The sequence below is a fragment of the Zeus faber genome (genome assembly GCF_960531495.2).
Source record: "Zeus faber genome assembly, chromosome: 9".
NCBI lineage: Eukaryota > Metazoa > Chordata > Actinopteri > Zeiformes > Zeidae > Zeus > Zeus faber.
In genome coordinates, this window is record NC_137197.1 from 7,738,507 (window position 1) to 7,748,506 (window position 10,000).

General features: G+C 42.5%; 1 protein-coding gene across 1 annotated transcript in view; it reads right to left on the bottom strand.

Moving 5' to 3' along the window:
• Positions 1 to 10,000, bottom strand: part of LOC307234921 (sodium channel regulatory subunit beta-4-like) — a 27,205-nt gene that overhangs the window by 12,226 nt on the left and 4,979 nt on the right. The gene's annotated exons all lie outside the window — the stretch shown is intronic.

A 10,000-nucleotide genomic window follows, 5' to 3' on the forward strand; every position in this document is an offset into this window, starting at 1 on the left:
CTTCCATCTCACACCCAACTTGGGGAGCATAAGCACTGACCACATTCATTATCCCCCCATCAATTTCCAGCTTCATGCTCATCACTCTGTCTGACACTCTCGTCACCTCCAAAACACTCTTGGCATATTCTTCCTTCAAGACTATCCCTACCCCATTTCTCCTGCCATCCACTCCACGGTAGAACAGTTTGTACCCGGCTGCGATACTCCTGGCCTTACTCCTCTTCCACCTGGTCTCTTGTACACATAGTACATCTACCTTCCTCCTCTCCATCATGTCAGCCAGCTCTCTTTCGGTGGTGGCGGTGGCGCAGTGCATTGCACTGCTGCCTCACAGCAAGAAGGTCCTGGGTTCGATTCCCGCCTGGGGCGCTGTTGGCACCGTGCTCCGGCGGGTTATCTCCCAAACAGGAGCCTTTCTGTGTGGAGTTTGCATGTTCTCCCCGTGCTCACATGGGGTTTCCTCCACCTCACGTCAGTAAGGACCCCCACCAAAAACATGCACCCATCGTCGTCTGACCAGCGATGGACACTTATCACCTGGTCCCCGGGCGCGTCTACGTACGCTGCCCACTGCTCCTGGCTGTGCCCCCAGAGGAAGGACAAGCCAGGATGGGTTAAAAGCAGAGGAGCCATTTCACCGGCCACCATCAAGCATGTGCATGTGTGTGTGTGTGCAAGCATGTGTTGTGGAGTGTCGTGTGACAAATAAAGACTGTTTCTTTCTTTCTTTCTTTTCTTTCTTTACCCTTCAAAGTGCCAACGTTCCTACTCTCAACTCTACTCTCCTACCCTTCTTCCACTCCTGCTGTCTCCGGGCACGCCTCCCCCCTCTTCTTCTCCGGTTGCACAGTTTCCACTGGCACCCTGTTGGCTAGCGGCACCAGTGGCGGTTGTGTTAACCCGGGTCTCGACCGATTCGGTATGGAAATCAGATTTGTTGTCCGCATGTTTGATTTGGCGTGGTTTTTAGGCTGGGTGCCCTTCCTGACGCAACCCTCTCTATTCCTCGGGCTTGGGACAGGCACTGATGATACACTGGCTTGTGCACCCCCAGTGGCTAGATATGTGTGTGTGTATATATAAATACTTATACCACAGGGGTGAAATTGGCTGTGGAGGCTGGTGGTTGCCATCCACTTTTTGTGAATAAATAAGAAAGATATGAATATGGGCTTTCAGCAAGGACCCAAATCACCGACAACTTTGACGAGTCCTGTGAAATTCCTATCGCAAGACCCACAATTTGCGAGAACTTCCATCAAATGCGAAAGTTCCATTCGTCACCATAAAAATTCTGTTAAGCGACTATTAGTGTAATTATGGTAACATCTATAGCATTAGCCAGACAGACAGACAGACAGACAGACAGAATTAATTAAACTAGACTTTGTTGAGGGTGATAATATAATACAAAATAAGCTTTATTACACAAATTTTCAATCCCCCATTGATCTTCTAATTGATTGATGTGTTTTCATCCTCTCGGCCACTTGAGGTGGTGGCAATATGTTTTGCGTGTCTGTTTTGTAAATGGCGGCTGTTTTTCACCCGATGTTGGTCAACAACAATGGAAACAGCATATAGAGCATATAGAGGATCACATACATAACTACAATGAATACTGTAACTGTTTCTCTTAGGGTGCTACAGTTAAAATATAATAATAACAATAACGATAATAATAATGATAATAAAAATAATGATAATAATAAGTGTAATAACAACAACAATAATAATAATAATGTAATGTTTATGGCTATAATACAAACAGTTTAAATTTCCCTGCACAGATAAAAGTTATCGCCTCCTGAAGGCCTGAGGCTCTGGTGTAACGGTGGCAGCTGGTCTAATTCTCAGATTGTTGTTTTGGTGTCACACACTTGGGGCCTATTTATACACACTGGGCCCAACACCGACCTGTCCAGGATCGCATAACACATGGGAAAGTGTGTCCCTGTGCATGTGTATGTGTGTGTGTTTGTATGTGCGTGTGTGTATTTATACCAAGGGTCATTTAAGTGTGGGAATTTGAAAATTGGAAATTCTCCATGCCGAATTCCACCACAGAGGTCATAGATGTAAACGGGTCAGGGATCCTGGGAGTCACGACAACCGAATTTGATGTCTTTGATTATTGATTGTTGAAGAACGCCTTATTGATCCCCAAGGGGAATGAAGTTTGTCTACAATTCAAACATAAATCCACCTGACCAAAACAAAACACATAGACATAACACATTACACGTAGACCTCAACACAGTGTGAAAAGTCCACCATCATATGAATAGGTGTTAAGGCATAAATCAACAATAGATTAATCATTACTATTAATCAGCTAACAACTACTGTTTTGATGCATTGCACAATAGAGATTTCTGTAATCTACTTAATTTACTCGTTAAAGTGGAAACCATAAGATTATCTCTGTTGGGTGGATTACTGTACACTACAAGTCCAAAAATTCCATGAGCAATTGCAACATTTTTTTCAGTCCATTCTTGCTGGGAAAGGCAGACCCCACCACCAGAAATGAAAACAGCATATAGTGGAGCACATGCATAACTGAAATACAGTGGAAACCGCTCATATGATCACAGTGATCAACCATTTATTTGGATCAAAAAGCTTGGGACAGAATCATTCCTAAATGAATGCTGTTTAAATCATTTGCATAATGTAAGCTAGTAGTCCGCTTACAGTGTTCATTTTGGGTCTTTTCATACATGACAACATATGGAAGAAAAATTAACAACTACAGTAATTACATTTTTTTTTCATTACTCCCATGAACTTTTGATATAACAATTTTTAAAAGCCTTATGATCCCTCCACCTTTGAAACGCTGCACCAGTGTTCACTCATGCTTTGGCATAGCCTAGTTACTGAACATTATTGGACTATGCTTGGGTAAATTAAACAAAAAATAGTTGGGCGATAAAAACAGGGTAGTTCAGGAGGTAGGGATTGAGTGGAAACAGGTCTTGACAGTAGGCAGTACGGACGGCGGGGGTGATTGCATAATTAAATTTAATTTTAAGCTGCCAGGACTAGAACCCAGCCGGCAGGGGGCCCACCCGGGTCGCCACCCCGGAAAACCCCAGTGCTCAATATGATGCTGTCGACAATTGCAGTTAAAATTGCGGGGCGTGGGGGTGCGAGTCCTCCAAGCGAGTCGAACCCGAATTGCTCGCACCCCTCCTGCCCCGTAGACCCTGGTCTGGTGGAGTGTTGTTCGGGGTACGATTTATGTGCAAGTGTATGTGTTTTAAGCTAATATGAGTGGTATTAAAATTTCAGGATGGACGAGAAGCACGCTGGGGCAGGAGTGTGACAGGTAGGATTGCAGCCGCCGGCCACATCCCCACCCACGTAGCTTGCTCCCCACCCGTGCCGCAAACCCGATGAGTTTTTGCACTGGGAGAGATAGGTGAAGCACAACTAGATCAACACAGGGGTGCAGCAGGCTGGGCAGCTGCCATGTGGACTCCCCCCCGACCCAGCCGTGCTCCCCTGGTGCAGTAGTGTGCCCCCCACTGAAGGAGACCACATGGGGAGCCGCGCACACCCGGCCAGGCTCAGGTCCCAGGACCAGATGGAACGTCTAACCAAGACCAAGACATTCAAGACCAAGACCAAGATGTTCAATCATCGGAGGTGGTTGTAGGATGTTGTTCGTTAATTTGATTTTAACTTTTAGAAACTGCTGTAGTTAAAGGAATTGCAGGAAACTGTGACCACCAAAATTATACCTTTGGGTTAAGGTTGGGAAGGATATAAGCAAATTGTTTTCAAAGATGTGTTCCACATGAGTAATTCCTTGTCTTTTCCAAGACCTGAAGATTATTGGTCTGTTTTTAACCAGAAAATGTAGGTTGTGCCAGATTGGAGTGAATTTGTTTGGAGATAGAGTGTAACCACTGAGTTTGTTGAATTTCCACCAGGCTGACAGAGTCGTTGCGATAAATGGGGTTTTTAAAGAAACTGTTTCAGTAAGGAAAAGGAGATAAAATATTGATAAATCCTAACATTTTGTTATTCAATGTTTCGCTATCCATGGCCCAATTTTTGCTCTGGTTGTAACCATTTAATTATAAATTGAAGACGGTTTGCTAAATAGTAATATCTGAAGTTTGGGGCTGCTAGGCTGCTGGGGCTGACTATCTGTTTTTCTATAGTGTTGGTAGTTTGATTCTCGGTTTTGTTGTATTTCCAATACAATTTATTGATTATTAAGTCTAGAGTATTAAACCAATGTACTGTTGGTTGGACTGGGGTCATTGAAAATTATTTTGTTTATTTTTGGTAGTATTTTCATTTTCACTGCTGCTAGCTAACAATTAGTGAGATGGGTAGGGTGTTCCATCGAGTGAGGTCTTCTTCAATGAATTTGAGCAATGGTTTAAAGTTAAGGGTAAACAAATCTGACAGATTGGTAGAGATATCAATACCAAGTTATCTAATGTTTCCCATTGTGATGGTTAAGGGAAATTTCTGGGTTACAGCATTCCAGTCTTCCCCACTGAGTGATAAGACTGTAGGTTCAGTCTGAGATGGCTGAAAATATAGATACTATAAGATTTTAACACTTTCGGTAGGGATTATATTGGGTTCCGTAAGTATAACAAAATATTGCGTGCATACAAACTGATTTTGTGAACAGAGTTTCCTGTTTGTATGCCAATAATATTACTGTTTTGATGGATGGCTGCCACAAGGGGCTTCAATAAAGATGGTGAATAGTAAAAGGGAGAGCGGACATCCTTGTCTTGTGTCTTGTTTTCACGTTGTAGAGTGAAATGCTGTGAAGTGTAACAAATGGTGATGAAACAGAGGCAGATGGTGAGTTGTACATAATTCTGATCCATTGAATGAGTGACTCTCCAAAGCCAAATAAGTTGAGGGTGGAAAAGAGATGTGTCCAACTTACTCTATCAAATGCTGTTTAAGTTGTTCCTTTGAGATATGCTGATCAGACTGAATAAATGGCGCATATTGCTGCATGAATGTCTGTCCTTGAGAAAGCCGGTTTGGTCTGGGTGAATGATGAATGGAATTACTTTTTCAATTCTGTTGGTTAGTGTTTTACTAAAAATCTTTAAATCGCAATTAATAAGGCTTTTGGGTCTATAACTAGAGGTGAGGGTTGGGTCCTTATTGTGTTTGAGCAAAACTGAAATGACAGCAGTATTCATGTGTTGAGGCATGGTGGAGGTTGACTTAATCTCTGAAACCATTCTGATGAATAATGGGAACATAAGTGGCCAGAAGTGTTTATAGAATTCCACTGGGTAGCCATCTGATCCGGGTGATTTATTGTTGGGCATAGAGAAAAGAGCTTTCCTGAGTTCTTCGAGCGTAAGTGGTTGTTCTAATGTGGTAGCCTGCTAGTGGTTAAGTGCTAGTTTAAGGAGGTCAATATCATCGAGGAATGAGTTAATGTTTGATGTATTTGATGTAAGTGTTTTTTCTCTATCACGTTTCAAATGATTGGCAATAAATTTACCTGATTTATCATTTAATTCAAAATAATTCAGTCTTGTTCGTTGCATGAGGAATTGTGTCTTTTGTTGGATGATATTATCAAGTTGAGTAATTGTCCGGATCTCATTTCGGATTTGCTCAGTGGGTGAGTGGGCTTGTTGGGAGTGCAAGTATTTTACTCGTTGTTTTAGTTTATTTTGGCATTCTTGTCCTTTCTTCTTATTATGAGTGGAGAATGAAATACTACTTCTTAGAACTGCCTTTGCCATTTCCCAGAGCAAAGATAGTGATATTTCTGAAGAGTCATTGAGTTCAATGAAGGAAGTCTATTCTCTGTAAAATAAATGGTTAAATTCTTTCTGTTAGAAGTGATATGTAAAACCGCCACATGCCAGGAGGGTTCATCTATGAGGTTGAAACTAATCTGCCCGTGATCGGAGATTACAATTGGGTGGATTTCAGGATTAATGATTTTAAAAACATTGACCGAGTTACTGTCAAGCACCTTCCGTCGGTCCTTGATCTCCCCGGGGAATTGATCGTTCATACTCAGTGTGGTTCCTTCTAGTTCCCATTCTTTGCTTTTAACCAGCTCCTTTGTCCACGCTGTGTCCCAGCTGGTGACTCTGGTGGAAGTTGATCTGCTTCACGGTGTCCGTGGGGAGTTTCAGGGCGGTGTGGAGGAGGTCTTTCACCATGTTTTCTGGTGTCTGGGTGTTGTTCTCTAGGATCCCGGTAAAGATGAGGTTGTCCCGCATACTTCTGGATTTGATATCCAGGATAGTCTCTTTCATTATTTCATTTTCTTTTTTTCACAACCGTCAGCTCCCTTGTGAGACACTTCAAGGAGGTTTTTAAATCTGTGTTGTCTTTTTGAATTTTGCTGACCATGCGGTGCAGGAAATCAAGGCTGTCTTTGATCTCAGTAATGTCTTGGAGAAGCGGACCAAGAATGTCCAGCTTAGCCACCTTCTTGTGAATCTCATCCAATACACTAACCTCTACATTGGTGGTAAGTAGGTCGTCAGTGTCGGTGGCTTAGTCTTCCTTCTTCCTCTTCACTGGGTTGTTACGGTCCTGGTCCTCTTCCGTCACGTACTCGTTATAATAATAATCAATATAATCCTCGAGGTCCCCCACTTTGGATTTGCGTAGTGTGTTTTTTTTATTTTTACTTTTTGCAATTTGCTTTGTTATTTGTCTAAGTTGTAGCCGATTGTCCAGTGTTTTAGTTTGTGCAGCTGGGTCGCTGCCATCTTGGATCTCTTCTCACTTCCGTCTTCTTGCGAGATGACACCATGCTCCACCTCCTGCTTTGTGCCTCCCTCTCTGCTTCGTCTCTATTTCATTTCATTTTAATTTCCTCTTCTTGGCTTCCTGCCCCCATGGATGATTGGTGCCCTAGACGACCACCTATAAGGCCTATGCTCAGAACTGGCCCGGACCTCAGCAGCCATTGAGGTAACAGTGGACTGACTGGCATTGATCAACAACATTTCTGAACAGCTGCTGATATATCGTGGTCAAAGTGAATAAAATACTGTATGACTGATTGGTCCTTTGATATACACCTCTCCACTTAAGTTGTCTTCTCTTTTCAGGAAGCAATGGCTTGGTTCTGTGGTTTTTCCCTGTTGTTTCCTGTCTCTTTACTTCCACGCTTTAATGAAACCTCCTCCGCACTGAACTCTTATGATCTGTAACGGTTCCTCTTGTAGTTCTTGCTGCGTTTTATGAGAGCAGTACCTCTGTAAAAGCTGTGAGCTGAGTCTGTGAGCGGAATCTTCCTCGATTGACTCCTATTGTCTGGGAAGAGTGGATCAAAAGCAGCGTATCCACACAAAGAATTCGGAACTTTTAGTCCCAGGAACTTTTTTCAAGGAACTGAAAGGTTCCTTCAGCCCGGAGTGTTCTGCGTTTCCACCTAAAGATCCGCAAATATTATGCAAATTAGCCAGCAGACCTATGAAAAAGCAATGGCTGTTTTTGAACGTCATTTATGCATTTTGGAAAACGGGTTGTTGTTTTTTACACGAATGGAGCATTTTTAGAACAGTCGGTTTGCAGCTGCAGATGTTTAGAATTGGTGGCTCAAATAAAATGCTGTGAGTGCTCGATCAATGCGAAATGTTCAATGCTGCAAGGGCCACCCCCAAAGTTCCAGGGGTTTTGAAAAGTACTACCCCCCGAGCAGAGTCTTTTTGTTTCACAATCCACTTAACTCTGATTTAGCAGTGGCAAGAAGTTGGAGAGGTTGTGGAGAGTGGCAAGTAGAGATGTGCTGCACTGCATCAATGTCAAACACGGAGTTGCTAAACAAAAATGGAAAAAATCCACATTCAATAACTATGAGGTGTTCGTAGGGATAAAGGGCAAATTCATTCCCCATCTTGGCGACATTGAGTGGACCGCTGCTCATATAACCACTTGCATTGAATTAGCACAAGCTTAAGTGCCTTGCCCAAGGGCAATCCAATTGATACTATTTAGACAGGGCAGAGGCACCCAATCCCAACAGTTTCAAATATAATCAAAATTTGACTGGTCAAGTGCTAATGGTCGATCACCCCACGTTCCACTGTAGGGTCATATATTGCTATGATATTGATATTGTTATATGAGGACTGGGATTTTGTTTTTGTAGTATCCTGATCAGTGTTGTGGGTAACGAGTAACGTGTTACAGTAATAAATTACTTTTTAGCAGTAACGCAGTAATATGAGAAGTTACTCATACAATGTGGGTAATATCATTACAGTTACCATGTCAAGTAACACGCATTACCATCTGAAATTAAGGGTTAACGAGCCACAAAAAAAATACTGTAACGTTATATACATTTTAGAGGTAGGACAATTGATCGGATGAAATGACTATCTGTTATGGATATTGTGTTTTTTCCGATTACGATTGCAATATTTGCATTATCTGCACATGGGAGTGAGTGTAAACAAACATAGATGGAGGAACGTGGCTCATTGTATGGTTGATGGATTGGATGGAGTGTTGGTGACCCAACTGAACTGAAGCTTTTTGTTTGCTGATTGCCTTTTAGGACGCATTCAGTACCGTGGCACGGTGGCCTCACAGCAAGAAGGTCCTGGGTTCGATTCCCGATTCCGCTGTTGGCACCGTGCTCCGGCGGGTTATCTCCCAAATAGGAGCCTTTCTGTGTGGAGTTTGCATGTTCTCCCCGTGCTCACATGGGGTTTCCTCCACCTACCATCAGTAAGGACCCCCCACCAAAAACATGCACCCATCATCGTCTGACCAGCGATGGACACTTGTTACCAGGTCCCCGGGTGCGTCGACGAATGCTGCCCACTGCTCCTGGCTGCCCCCCCGGAGGAAGGACAAGCCAAGGATGGGTTAAATGCAGAGGAACCATTTCACCGGCCACCACATGTGTGTATGCATGTGTTGTGTTGTTGCGTGACAATTAAAGATTCTTCTTGTACAAGTAGAATGCCTAGTCTTCTGTGCTTATTTTGATGAGTAACTTAAAAGAAGTGTAACAAGTAACTTATTACCTGAACAAAGTATTGTAAAGTAACTAATTACTTTCAAATGAAAGTAACAAGTAATATGTAATAGATTACATTATAAAGATAACTTGCCAAACACTGGTCCTGATACAATTAAATGTATTTAAGGTATTTAAGGCTGTAGTAAGGTAATGCAGCTTTCTGAACTTCATAGACTGTTCTAACAACCTACCTGTTTGCTCCTAATATCCACGTTAGTAATGAATGCTTCTCAAATATTTCTTGTTTATAAATATTTAATGAAACCAATATTCATTAATTATGGTCAAATTATCGATATTGAGGTATTTGTCAAAAAAAAAAAATGGATAAAGTTAGGACATTTCCTTTAACGTTCAATGGGGACAATAAAAGTTAAGCGAGAACAAGGGTCAGTTGAAGGGAAAGGAGCATATTTATTCTGTCCTCGTTGGAAAGCACGGTGATGTGTCAGATATCTGGGAGCAGCGTTCTCTCCCTCACACCTAGAAATAGCCCTCACACCCCTCTCGTTTTAGGACTGTTCTCTGTACTATCCTCTTCCACTCCACCCCTTCCCCACCTCCACTTCCCGTGTCCTCAAAACACCCCCACAATCACAGAGTGATGTAAGCTAGTGTGTAAAGCTTGCAGTGCACACGCCTGTGTGTATCTGTTAGTCAATGTGTTTTTCCATGATTGCATTTGTGTGTGTGTGCGTGTCTATTTGTTTGTTTTTCTCAGTGTCTATGTGTGTGTTGTCTTTATATGCATCACGCAAATGTGCACACACACCAGAAAATAGCTGTACAAGTAAAGTTTGTGGTATTTTTAGCTCAACTGTCACATATCTTATGTCCCAGTTGTACAACGTCAATATGTGAATAACCAACTCCATTGGGAGTAAAGGGAACTGTGTGTGTTTGTGTGTCCATAAGAAGTCCAGAGAGAGTCCAGAAAATGCAGGGAGGGAACCGTTGTCGGTATGTGTGCAGTCTCGCATAGCCAGACTC